Raw genomic sequence first — 11,587 nt, 5'->3', positions numbered from 1 at the left:
TTGATATATTTTTAGTGTCTAAAACCCACAGTTAAAAAACAGACAGGGAGGGAGGGGACAGGGGGAGGATTGAAAAGAATTAGAGGAACAGAATGTATTTCCATTTTTAAAAGAAAGAGCTTATGCTATTGTAACAAAGCTAATGCCAGGTCTAGCCAAACCTCAAATGTGCAGGATTGTTTTGAAACACAGAAATGGTGACTGGGCGTGGTGGCTCACGCCTGCAATCACTGCAGTTTGGGAGGCTGAGATGGGAGGATCACTTGAGGTCAGGAGTTCAAGGTCAGCCTGGTCAACATAGCGAGACCCCATCTCTAAACAAACAAACAAACCAACAAACAAAAAACCCCACAGAAATGGTGAGAATTCTCTTTTCCTTAAATATATGATTGGATAATGTCAAGGAATTTAAAACTTTCCTTAGAGTGATAAAAACATTAAATTAATTAAGATCTTTAAAGAAAGGAATAAGACATCAGATTCATTTCTTAGCCCTTAATTTTCCTGTATCAGGGTCTCTTCTAAGAATTGTTTCATAAAAGTGTTTTAGATGAAAATGCTGATTTGTGTTGATTCATTTTACAACTAAGATTGAGCCCAGTGAGGTCCAAAAGAATATGCAGAGGAAAACTAAAATTTTTCTTCTAGTTCTGAAAAATCCATATCAAGTCACTCCATTTCTCTATGCTCCAATTTTTCTTACCCAGCAAAATTAAAATTGACAGAATAAAGATTTAATCTGAGTGTTACCTCCTTGAAGATGTCTGTATTAGGCCATTCTTGCATTGCTATGGAGAAATACCTGAGACTGGGTAATTTATAAGAAAGGAGGTTTAATTGACTCACAGTTCTGCAGGCTGTACAGGAAGCACAGTGCCAGCATCTGCTTCTGGGGAGGCCTCAGGAAACTTTTACTCACTGCGGAAGCTGGGTGAAACGGAAGCAGGCACTTCACATGGTGAGAAAGGAGCAGGGAAGGAGAGGGGTGCCACACCCTTTTAAATGACCAGATCTTAGAAGAACTCGCTCACTGTGGTAAAGACAGTACCAAGCCACGAGGAGTCTGCCTCCATGACCCGAACACCTCCCACCAGGCCCCATACCCAACATTGGAGATTACAATTCGCCGTGAGATTTGGGCGGGGACAAATGTCCAGACTATAGCAGTGTCCTTATGGGGGCGTATGAGATGAAGAATTTTGTTTCTTTTATTAACATAAATAAATAAATAAAAGAGTTGTGCATTTGGAGGTGGTAACAGATAATGCTGACTAGAAGTCGATTTTCACCTGGGCCCAAAGAATGGTACTGATAGGAAGGAAGGGACAGCTTAGAAATGAAATGGCGGGAACCCGGGAGGCGGAGCTTGCAGTGAGCCGAGATCGCGCCACTGCACTCCAGCCTGGGCAACAGCGTGAGACTCCGTCTCAAAAAAAAAAAAAAAAAAAAAGAAAGGGAGGTATTCAGCTGGAGCTTCCCCTTCCACGCTTCTTTCAGATCTATTACTCTTTTTCAAGTTTCACTAAATACCTTCCTCTGTCTTTGAACCTTTCCTTTTTATTTATTTTTTATTTTTATTTTTTTAGAGTCAGAGTCTTGCTCTGACACCCAGGTTGGGGTTCAGTGGCGCCGTCATAGCTCACTGCAGCCTCAAACTCCTAGACTCAAGCAATCCTCCCACCTTAGCATCCCTAGTAGCTGAGACCACAGACATGAACCACCATGCCTGACTTATTTTATTTATTTTTTATAGATGGGGTCTCACTATGCTGCCCAGGTTGGCCTCTAGCGATCTTTCCACCTTGGTGTCCCAAAGTTCTGGGATTACAGGCATGAGCTACTGCCCCTGGCCTCATTTTTCAGTACTCCTTTCTCTCACTCTTACAGGGCCTCCCTTCTTTGTTGGATTATCTCCTTCTATTCCTCAGTTATTCTTCTAATATTTCTTTTCATAAATCTTTTCTGCTTTCACATTTTACTTTCATGCCCTTAGCATCTGAGTCTGGAGGTCAGTTACCCACCTAGCTCCCTATTCCTCTCACTTTGATCAAGTTATTTTTTAACTCAATGTATTTTAGTTTCCTTATTTATATCATAATAGCAGAACTTTCATTTTCTTTAGTGTCCTTAACCTTTCAGAAAAAAGAAAATATATTATGCAAAATCCATTCTTAATTTGGCTAATTAAGTAGCTAATATATTATTCGAATAGCCTTTGCAACATTAAGAAGAACAGTTTTAGAAATATATCTTCACAAAAACTCCATGTGTAAAGTGTAAATTTGATATCAGGTATCTAGCAATATAGAGGAAAGGCTGATAAATCTGACACATGAAAGTACTAAATTCATGTATAGACAAAGAAAAAGTTAAAATATAACAACTTATTAGGAAGAAATTTGTCCAATATATATGCCAGAGAAAGGGCCAGTGTAATAAATATAAAAACTGCTTGTTTTAGTTTGGACTGAAATAACAAAATATCATAAACTGGGAGGCTTATAAATAACAGAAATTGAATTTTCACAGTTCTGGAAGATGGAAGTTCAAGATCAAGTTACCGGCAGATTTTTGATATCTAGTGAAGGTCTACTTTCTGGTTCTGTGTTCCACATGGTGGGAGGGGCAAATGGAGCTCTTTGGGGTGTCTTTCATAAGGGTGCAAATCTCATTCATGAATGTTCCAATCTTGAGACTTAACCTGCTCCCAAAGGTGCCACTTCCAAATAACATCACATTGGGGATTAGACTTCAACATATGAATTTGATGAAGACACAACATTCAGTCTACGGTATAGCCTTTATAAAATCAATAAGAAAAAGACAAATCACTGCACAGAAAAAGGACAAAGGGCACAAATATAGAAAATAAAATATAAATGGCTAGTGAATAAGCAGAAAACTAAAAAGAGTGTTCAACTTACTCGTAATTTTGAAAGTGCAAATGAAAGCAACAATGTACCACTTTCATCTACCAGATAAAGGTTTTTAAAGTCCAACAATGTCAATTGTTGACAAGAACATGGAGAAGTGGGTGCTCATTCACATGCACATTAAACGGGTGTTTACTGAGTTCTACTCTAAAATACTTACGATGGAATAGCAAATTGTTGCAGTCTTTAAGAAGGGCAACTTAGAAATATCTAACAAAATTTTAAAAGCAGACATTTTTCCAGTATCTATGCTTCTAAGAATTTATGTTAACAAAGATGTATCTACCAAATGAATTTATTGCTGCAATGCTTATAACAGCAAAAAATTTAACACAATCTAAATGTTCTCCAGTGGGTGACATTACTTAAATATAATATGGTATTTTTATACATTTCATGCGTGTATGATGTACAACATTATATAGGTGATAAAAAATGCAATGGACTGTATAAACTGATGCAAAAAGCTTTCTAAGATATATCAAGTTAAAAGAAAGTAGATACAGAATATAGATATACATTTATGTATGATCCCATTTCATAAAACTAAGAAGCATATTTATATGTATTTCTGTAAGCATGTTTATACATAAAAATTTCTGAAAGGACATAGAAGAAACTGTTTTCAGTGGCTACCCCTGGAGAATGATGATAAGAATTAAGGAGAAAAGGGCATTTCACTCTTTTACTTTATATTCTTCTGCTCTACTGAATTTTTGTTTTTGCAAGACTATATACCTTACAGTTATAATTTTAAAACTAGTTTCCAAAATATGCCATAAAAATGAGCTTGATGTCGTTATAAAAATTCATTTCAAAAAGACATAAGGAAATTTACTGGTATACTTAGTTTTTGAAAAAAGAAATCCATGAATGAAGCCAAAAAGCATATTCCCATAATTTTACCCTATATATTATACATAGATATGAATACTATAGACATAATTAAAACAAATGTAAATGGATATTCTTCTAGTTTGCCTGGGGGAAACTTCCTTTTTGTTTTTATGTCTGAATTTGTGAAATCAGGATCAAAGCTAATAGTAATAACCTTCTCAAATGAGTCTAGGAAAAGAAGAGTAGATTCCTAGTCTTAGTAAAGCTGAGCAATGTGGACTTCTCACCATTCTTTTTAATGTACCTTACAGTTTGAACAACAGAGACTATCTTTAAAAATTGCTTTAAATAAGACCCCAAGGTTGTATAATAGCAAACCAAGGGCAGGTGACTTCTGCATCCTCAGAACCCTCCAGGAGCAGTCAAGTGACTTAGAAAGAGCATAGGCGGTGGATGAAGGCCTGGGTTCCATTGCAGCAGGGCCTTCTAAGGCCAAACACTTTATCTCTCTGAAACTTGTTTTTTAAATACATAAAACAGAGAGAATAATACCCACTGCAGGAGTTATGTTTAGGAGACAGAATTTGATCCATGAAGGCAGCATTACACTGTGCAAAGGATGCTCATTTTGGAGTCAGTTGTGTTTCTGAATCTTCACTCCACTACTTCCACTACTTATCAGTTATATGAACTTGGGTAAGCTAACCTATCTTCTCAATGCTTCCGCTTTCTTATTTGAAAATTTTATATGTGTATATATATATACACATACACACACGCACACATATGTATACACACATACAAATATGTATATACACACATACAAATATATATATACACACACACACATTATCTATCTGTCTATCTGTCTGTCTTTCTATCTATGCTATGGAAGATAGTTAGAAAGATTTAAGAGGTAAGTGACACAAAACATTGAGCATATCGTGGCACATAGTTAATGCAAAGTAAATGTTAGTCCCTAATTCACATGAAGTATCATAAAAAGAATGTTTTGATTACAGCCAGCTGAAATGGCACTCTCTCTTTAATCTCCTTGGTCTACAAAGAGAGTAAAGGAGAGAAGAAAGAAGGAAGCTGTGACTTATCCATATCTGGATTTATCGGGATCTGTCTAGAGATAGTGTCATTCTTCAAAGCTTCCTTTGCACTTCTGGTTCTAGCTAAGATAGACTAACAGGAACCAGACTTACCTTTCCACCTGAAGGAACTTAAAAACAGATAAAATATACTTTAAAATCCCAGTTTTTGAGACACTGGCGTTAGGTAATGAGGGGCAGTGATCCTGGTGAGATGGAAAACAAATGGTGTAAACCCTATGGGTGTGGTCTGAATGTTTGTGTCCCCCTCGAAATTCATGAGCTAAAACCTGCTCTCCAATGTGGTATTCAGATGTGGGGCTTTTTGGAGGTGATTGGGTCCTGAGGATGGAGCCCTCATGAATGAGATTAGTGCCCTTATAAAAGAGGTTGAAAAAAACTTGTTCACCCTTCCACATGTGACAGCAGAGCTAGAAGGGGCCATCTACAAGGAGCGTGACCTCACTGGATCCAGATATGCTGATGCCTTGATCTTGGACTTTCCTATCTCCACAACTGAGAGCAATACATTTGTGTTGTTTATAAGTTACCCAGTCTAAGGTATTTTGTTATAGAAGCATGAACACACTAAGAAAACTACCCATCTTACTGCCTTGAGAGAGTTTCTAGGCTATGGTGCAGGGAGAGAGAATACAGGTGGAGTCCTGTACATTCCCTGAGTTGAGGAAGCAGTGCTTAAGGACTGGGATGACCAAGGTGGCTAGAATTCACAAGATGAAGTACCAGAGAGGAGAGGGCTGGATATCTGCAGAGGCTCTGCCTCACATATTCAGCAGAATACTAATCAGGACATGCATGTGAGGAGGCTGTCAGAGGCCTGGGAAGGAACCACCAGAAAGGATTAGCAGTAACAGTGTCCAGTACTGTCATGGGTTAGGTGTGCATGTCGGAGTCTGTCCTAGGTTAGTGCCTATTCCAACAACCAGACTGGAAAACCACATAATTTACAGGGCGTTGGGCAGAATACACTCTCCCTATGATCTTTTGGCTTTCCTTTTGACCATGTGTAACTGAATAAGGAACTTTTCCATGTAAATCTGCTCTTTATACATTAATCATCTATTGATAAATAAATACTATGGCCTCATGATTTCTACAGGTAAATACAGATTGGGAAATTGGACCAACCAACCTCCATTTCTTTCCCTCCCTCCCTCCCTCCCTCCCTCGCTTCCTTTCTTCCTTCCTTCCTTCCTTCCTTCCTTCCTTCCTTCTCCCTTCCTTCTTCTTTCTTTTTCTCTCTTTTTTCTTTTTATGAAGCCAAATAGGGTGTAAAACTAAAAAAGACCAGCAGACCAGACTTGGAAATGTAAAAATCACCAAATGTCATGGCAAAGAAAACAGATCAGGAGCTGCTCTTTCTTTAAAAGTGCTGCTCACTTGCCCAAGACCCTTCCTTCTTCCAACTCCAAGCAAGAAAATAGGGCCACAAAAGGAAGGACTGCAAACAGAGGAAATTTGTATTCAGATAAACTTGTTCATGAAAAAACAGTACACACACACAAAAAACAGAACCTCATTTGGGGAGACTTCCTTCAGTCCTTGCTCATCTCTTACCCTACCTCCCACTCTCTGAAGATTTTTTTTTTAAAGGAAAGTTCTTTGGGTATATACCAGTAACGGGATTACTGGGTCAAATGGTATTTCTAGTTCTAGATCCTTGAGGAATTGCCACACTGTCTTCCACAATGGTTGAACTAATTTACACTCCCATCAACAGTGTAAAAGTGTTCCTACTTCTCCACATCCTCTCCAGCATCTGTTGTTTCCTGACTTTCTAATTATCACTATTCTAACTGGCATGAGATGGTATCTCATTGTGGTTTTGATTTGCATTTCTCTAATGACCGGCGATGATGAGCTTTTTTTCATATGTTTGTTGGCTGCATAAATGTCTTCTTTTGAGAAGTGTGGCACATATACACCATGGAATACTATGAAGCCATAAAAAAGGATGAGTTCATGTCCTTTGCAGGGACATGGATGAAGCTGGAAATCATCATTCTCAGCAAACTAACACAAGAACAGAAAACCAAACACAGCATGTTCTCACTCATAAGTGGGAGTTGAACAATGAGAACACATGGACACAGGGAGGGGAACATCACATACCAGGGCCTGTTGTGGGGTGGGGATCTAGGGGAGGGATAGCATGAGGAGATACACCTAATGTAGATGACCAATGATGGGTGCAGCAAACCACCATGGCACGTGTATACCCATTTAACAAACCTACATGTTCTGCACATGTACCCCAGAACTTTAATAAAAGAAATAAAAATAAATGAATGAATAAGTAAATAAAGTTCTGCCTGGACATGAATGAGGGGCTTCACTGCTTGTTTCAGGTCTTGGAACCTGCAGGAAACTCTCATGCTTGAACTCACTGAAACTCTAAGTAAAAATAAAGTGTGGGTGAATCATTTTGCTGCTATGTGTTGCCCACTAAGAGCTGGAAAAAGCTGTCTCAAAGCTGTCCTTCCACCCCACAAAGTCTTTACGAGGCCTCAGGAAGATTTCATTTATTTTAAGACCCAAAGGCCTTGCAAGTAAGCCAATGAGCCAAATCTCGACAACTATAATATTCTTAAAAATGGGTATATTCCACCTTGCAAAATGAAGTTGAATGCTCAGTATTTTTTAATACAACAAAACTAAGCACTTAGTGGGTATTTTTCTAAAAGTATAGCTAAGTTCTTACTCATTGAGTGTGTAGATTTAATTGGAACATTGGAAGCAACCTCAGTCTCACAAAACATCCAGGCTGTTGCTCTAGCCACAAGAAAAATTTTGGAAAGAGTTGTTGCAAGTGAATCCCCTCTTCTAATCTCATGCAAATCCAGTTTCTTTTGTGTTGGAAAAGTGTTTCATGTAGAACGAAAGAGAACTGCATTCTAAGTTTTCAGGGCAGCACTTTGGACTGTAGCATGTCCAAGAAACAAAAGTTTCACCATTAACAATAACAATCCAAAGAGATAGTGGGCAATATGGTGTGGTTCAAAGAACCATCACTGGCCTGTGTGAGCTGGGTTTCAGCTCTGATTCTGCAGCATATAACCTTCAGGAAGTTACCTCAGTATTTTCACCCATAAAATTGGGGCTTTAACCATTATTGAGTCCAAGATCAACACTGTAATAAACAAAGACATTTTATCCTGCCATTTATACTCCTTTACCAGGATGGGGCGGAGCAGGGGGTGGGCAGGGAGCAGCAGGTGGAACACTAACAAAATTTTGGACACACGCATATCTTAATTTGGAATGTGGCTGATTTTAATTTTGCAATGTGTCACTGATCTTTTAGACCCAAATAGGAGACAGCATTTACTAAAGCAATGTAGCATTTGGAAGAGTTAATGCACGACCTCAAAATGGGAGTTGGCGCACTTCTCACCAATAGAAGCAGCCTCCTTATAATAGCATAAGTAAAATAGGTAGTTCCAAACCTATGCTTCCTTAAGCAGCTTTCTGAAGAACAAGTCGTTCTGGAGATTGTAGAGTCAGTTATTGAATTTCTGTAGCATAAACTAGAGTATCATTGGACCCACTTAAAACCCAGGTTAATTTTACAGTTTCTCTTCAGATTCAACCATTTTTAGTGTGTTCACCTTTTGTACCTTAACACTGTATTACTTATTGATGTTACCACCTAGTCTTATCTTATCTCACTCCATCTTACCTTTCCTTACCTTATCTCATCCTCTGAAGTCATTATGCTAATAGTAAGACACCTTGATAACAAAAGGCTTTTGTTCTCAACAGGACCTTTCTAAGTCCTTTTTTCCCCTTTTCCCTGACATAAAGCATGTACCTTGGTTTTCTTGGTTTTCTTTTCCTTATTAGTTAAGCATTTAGATGGAACACAAAAATAAAAAAGAAAGAAACCAAGTAAATATTTTAATGAACACAGACAGATACATATGCACACAAGCACACATGCACTCAACCCCAAACTGGCTAGAACAGCATGCCACTGGAATAGTGTGGAAAGCCAGGGGAACTCATGCCTTTTGTTTAAGCAGGTGCTTGGGACCAAGGAGACATCAACCAGATTCAGGGCATCATGTGAAGATCTGGCTTCACTCATCACTTATTGTTGAGCACCAGGAGCAAAAATGTAGCAAATAATGCCAAGAAAATCCTTCTAAGAGATCTGAGCCCGGAAACTAATCCAGGCAAGTATGACTCGTGTCTCTGTAGTTTATAAGGGCAGATTTCTTTGGTATTTAATTAGTGAATGAGTGGAATCTGTGCATTGAATTTAAGAAGAAAACAGTTTACTTTTTTGTCTCTGAGAAGTCTTGAGCAGTCCAGGAAAGAGCTAATTGCTCATGGCAATTGCTCACAGCAATCACAACAGCCTCTATGGCATTTCTTGAGTACTACCATGCATCACAATGTGCCCAAACTGAGCATGGCATCTGGATAAGAGTCTTCTACTTGCAAATATGAGTGAGAATTAAAAATAGATTAGGAAAGCATAGTCATCCCAAGTCCTCTGTGGGGGTTATCCATCTAACAGGTGGGTGGCAGGAATAAAAGGGAAGGAGCTGTTGCTTAGCTTCAATATTTATTTTAACTGGCATAGGGTGCCCTTCCGCTACCAATAGTGATCATATTAAAAATCTAGATGAGTCTACTTGTGAGTACTCAGTCCTCGTGGCCACACTAGGGAAGAAGGAAGGAAGGAAGGAAGAAAGGAAGGCAGGCAGGCAGGAAGGAAAGAAGGGAGGGAGTGAGGGAGGGAGGGAGGAAGGGAGGGCAGGAGAAAAGGAAAGAGGGAGACAAACACATATTAAACATCTACTATGTGCCAGGCATGGCTTGGGGTGCTGGCTAGCCACTGTCTGGGAAGGGGTGAGGGGAGAAAAGGGTGGTAGAGATGATGGAGGCCTTTGACAAAATGAGTTTCCTATTTCTAGTTTCTTGGCCTGGAACTTCTTTTCTTCTTTCTTCTCTTCTCTTTCTTCTTCTGGAGTTAGCTGGCCATACCATTGTCAGGCTCAGCCTTGACTTACCCTAGATAGAAGATGAGGAGGGTTTAACCATCCTGTCAACTTTTCCTCACCTGTCCACTGATGGGGGTTGGAAAAGCTTAACACATCAGGAGAATGGAGACTGAGGGCTAGAGACAGTGCTGAGGTGAGAGTGCTAGCAACTGGAAGGCTCCTGCTGGAGGAAGACCTGCTTTTGTCTGCAAGGTCTGCCACTTACAGGGCATGGGATCTTGGGTAAAGTATTATATTTTATTATTCTAAACTTTCATGCCATGTTGACTTTAATAGATCATTCTCCTGTTTTCATATCTCACTGCCAAAACGGACTCACTGGTTATCTCTGACTACAGACGCGGTCATCCCAGCAGTGTAATCCCAGCACTTTGGAAGGCCAAGGCGGGTGGATCACTTGAGGTCAGGAGTTTGAGACCAGCGTGGCCAACATGGTGAAACCCCATCTCTACTAAAAATACAAAATTAGCCGGGCATGATGGTGGGCACCTGTAATCACAGGTATTCAGGAGGCTGAGACCAGAAAATTGATTGGACCCAGGAGGTGGAGGTTGCAGTGAGGTGAGTTCACGCCATTGCACACTAGCCTGAGCAACAACAGTGAAACTCCATCTCAAAACAAAAACAAAAATGAAAAACAAACAAACAAAACTTTACTTAGTGTAGTGGTTAAAAGTGCAGGTCCTAGAGCCAGCCCACCTGGGTTTAAATCTAGACTTCAACATACCAGCTGTGTGACCGTGAGCAACTTGACCTCTCTGTGCCTCAGTTCCCATTCTATAAAATAGAGTTTTTCTGAGAATTCGAGGAGGTGCCATGTGTAAATTTGTAGTATGATACCTGGCATATAATAAAAGCTTGTCAGGTTTGAACTATTTTTATGCATAGCATCCTACTTTGCAGGTTCTCTATAGTCAATCTCGGAGAAATAATCATGAGCACTTACTTTTTCTCAAATGCTACTTTCTTGGTAACTAGTTAAGGGATATTTCTTTTCCTTTCTCATTATTACTTGCCACAGTTGGTTCTTTCTTAGGTTGCAAAGACATCATAATAGTTTAGATTGTAGATTAATAATAGTTTCCTGAATTTATACACACGTTTCTCTGGCTTTGTAGATCAGGTCAAGCACCTCTGAATGACAGCCAGCAGCATGTGGTGACTGGCTAGGTTATTATTATCGGTGGTTCATGTGAGAGAACTATGGCTCGCAGACGGCCTGTGGAATGGCATGCTCATGGTTGTACAGGATATTGATGCTCCGATTCTCAGACCCCGGCTTGCTCCCCACCCAATTCATACCCGCCTCATCTGCTGCCCACACGTGCACTTCCTGAACTGCCACATTCTACAGTAATAATGACTGACTTCTGTCTTATTCGGTAAAGCTCTTGGGTACAGTGGTGATCATGTTACACACATATCAAGTGGTATGGGAAAAAAGCATCCAGAAGGCAAAAGGCAATTTCAAGCATGCAAAATGGGATCACTGACATGGAAAATCAATGATATCTAATTCCCATTATGCCAGCCTTATGTAAATATGTAAGTAAGTGGAATTTTGTCAAAAGGTTCTTAGCTATTATGAATTACCATTGCATTTTAAAGATCAATGTTTCTAAGAGAGTTTTAGGAAGGCCTTCCACATTCATAGTTGTGTTTTTTAGCTCATACTGCTTCTTGAAACCCA

Source organism: Macaca fascicularis, chromosome 2 (genome assembly GCF_037993035.2).
Source record: "Macaca fascicularis isolate 582-1 chromosome 2, T2T-MFA8v1.1".
Taxonomy (NCBI): Eukaryota; Metazoa; Chordata; class Mammalia; order Primates; family Cercopithecidae; genus Macaca; species Macaca fascicularis.
Note: the sequence above shows the minus strand (reverse complement) of the source record.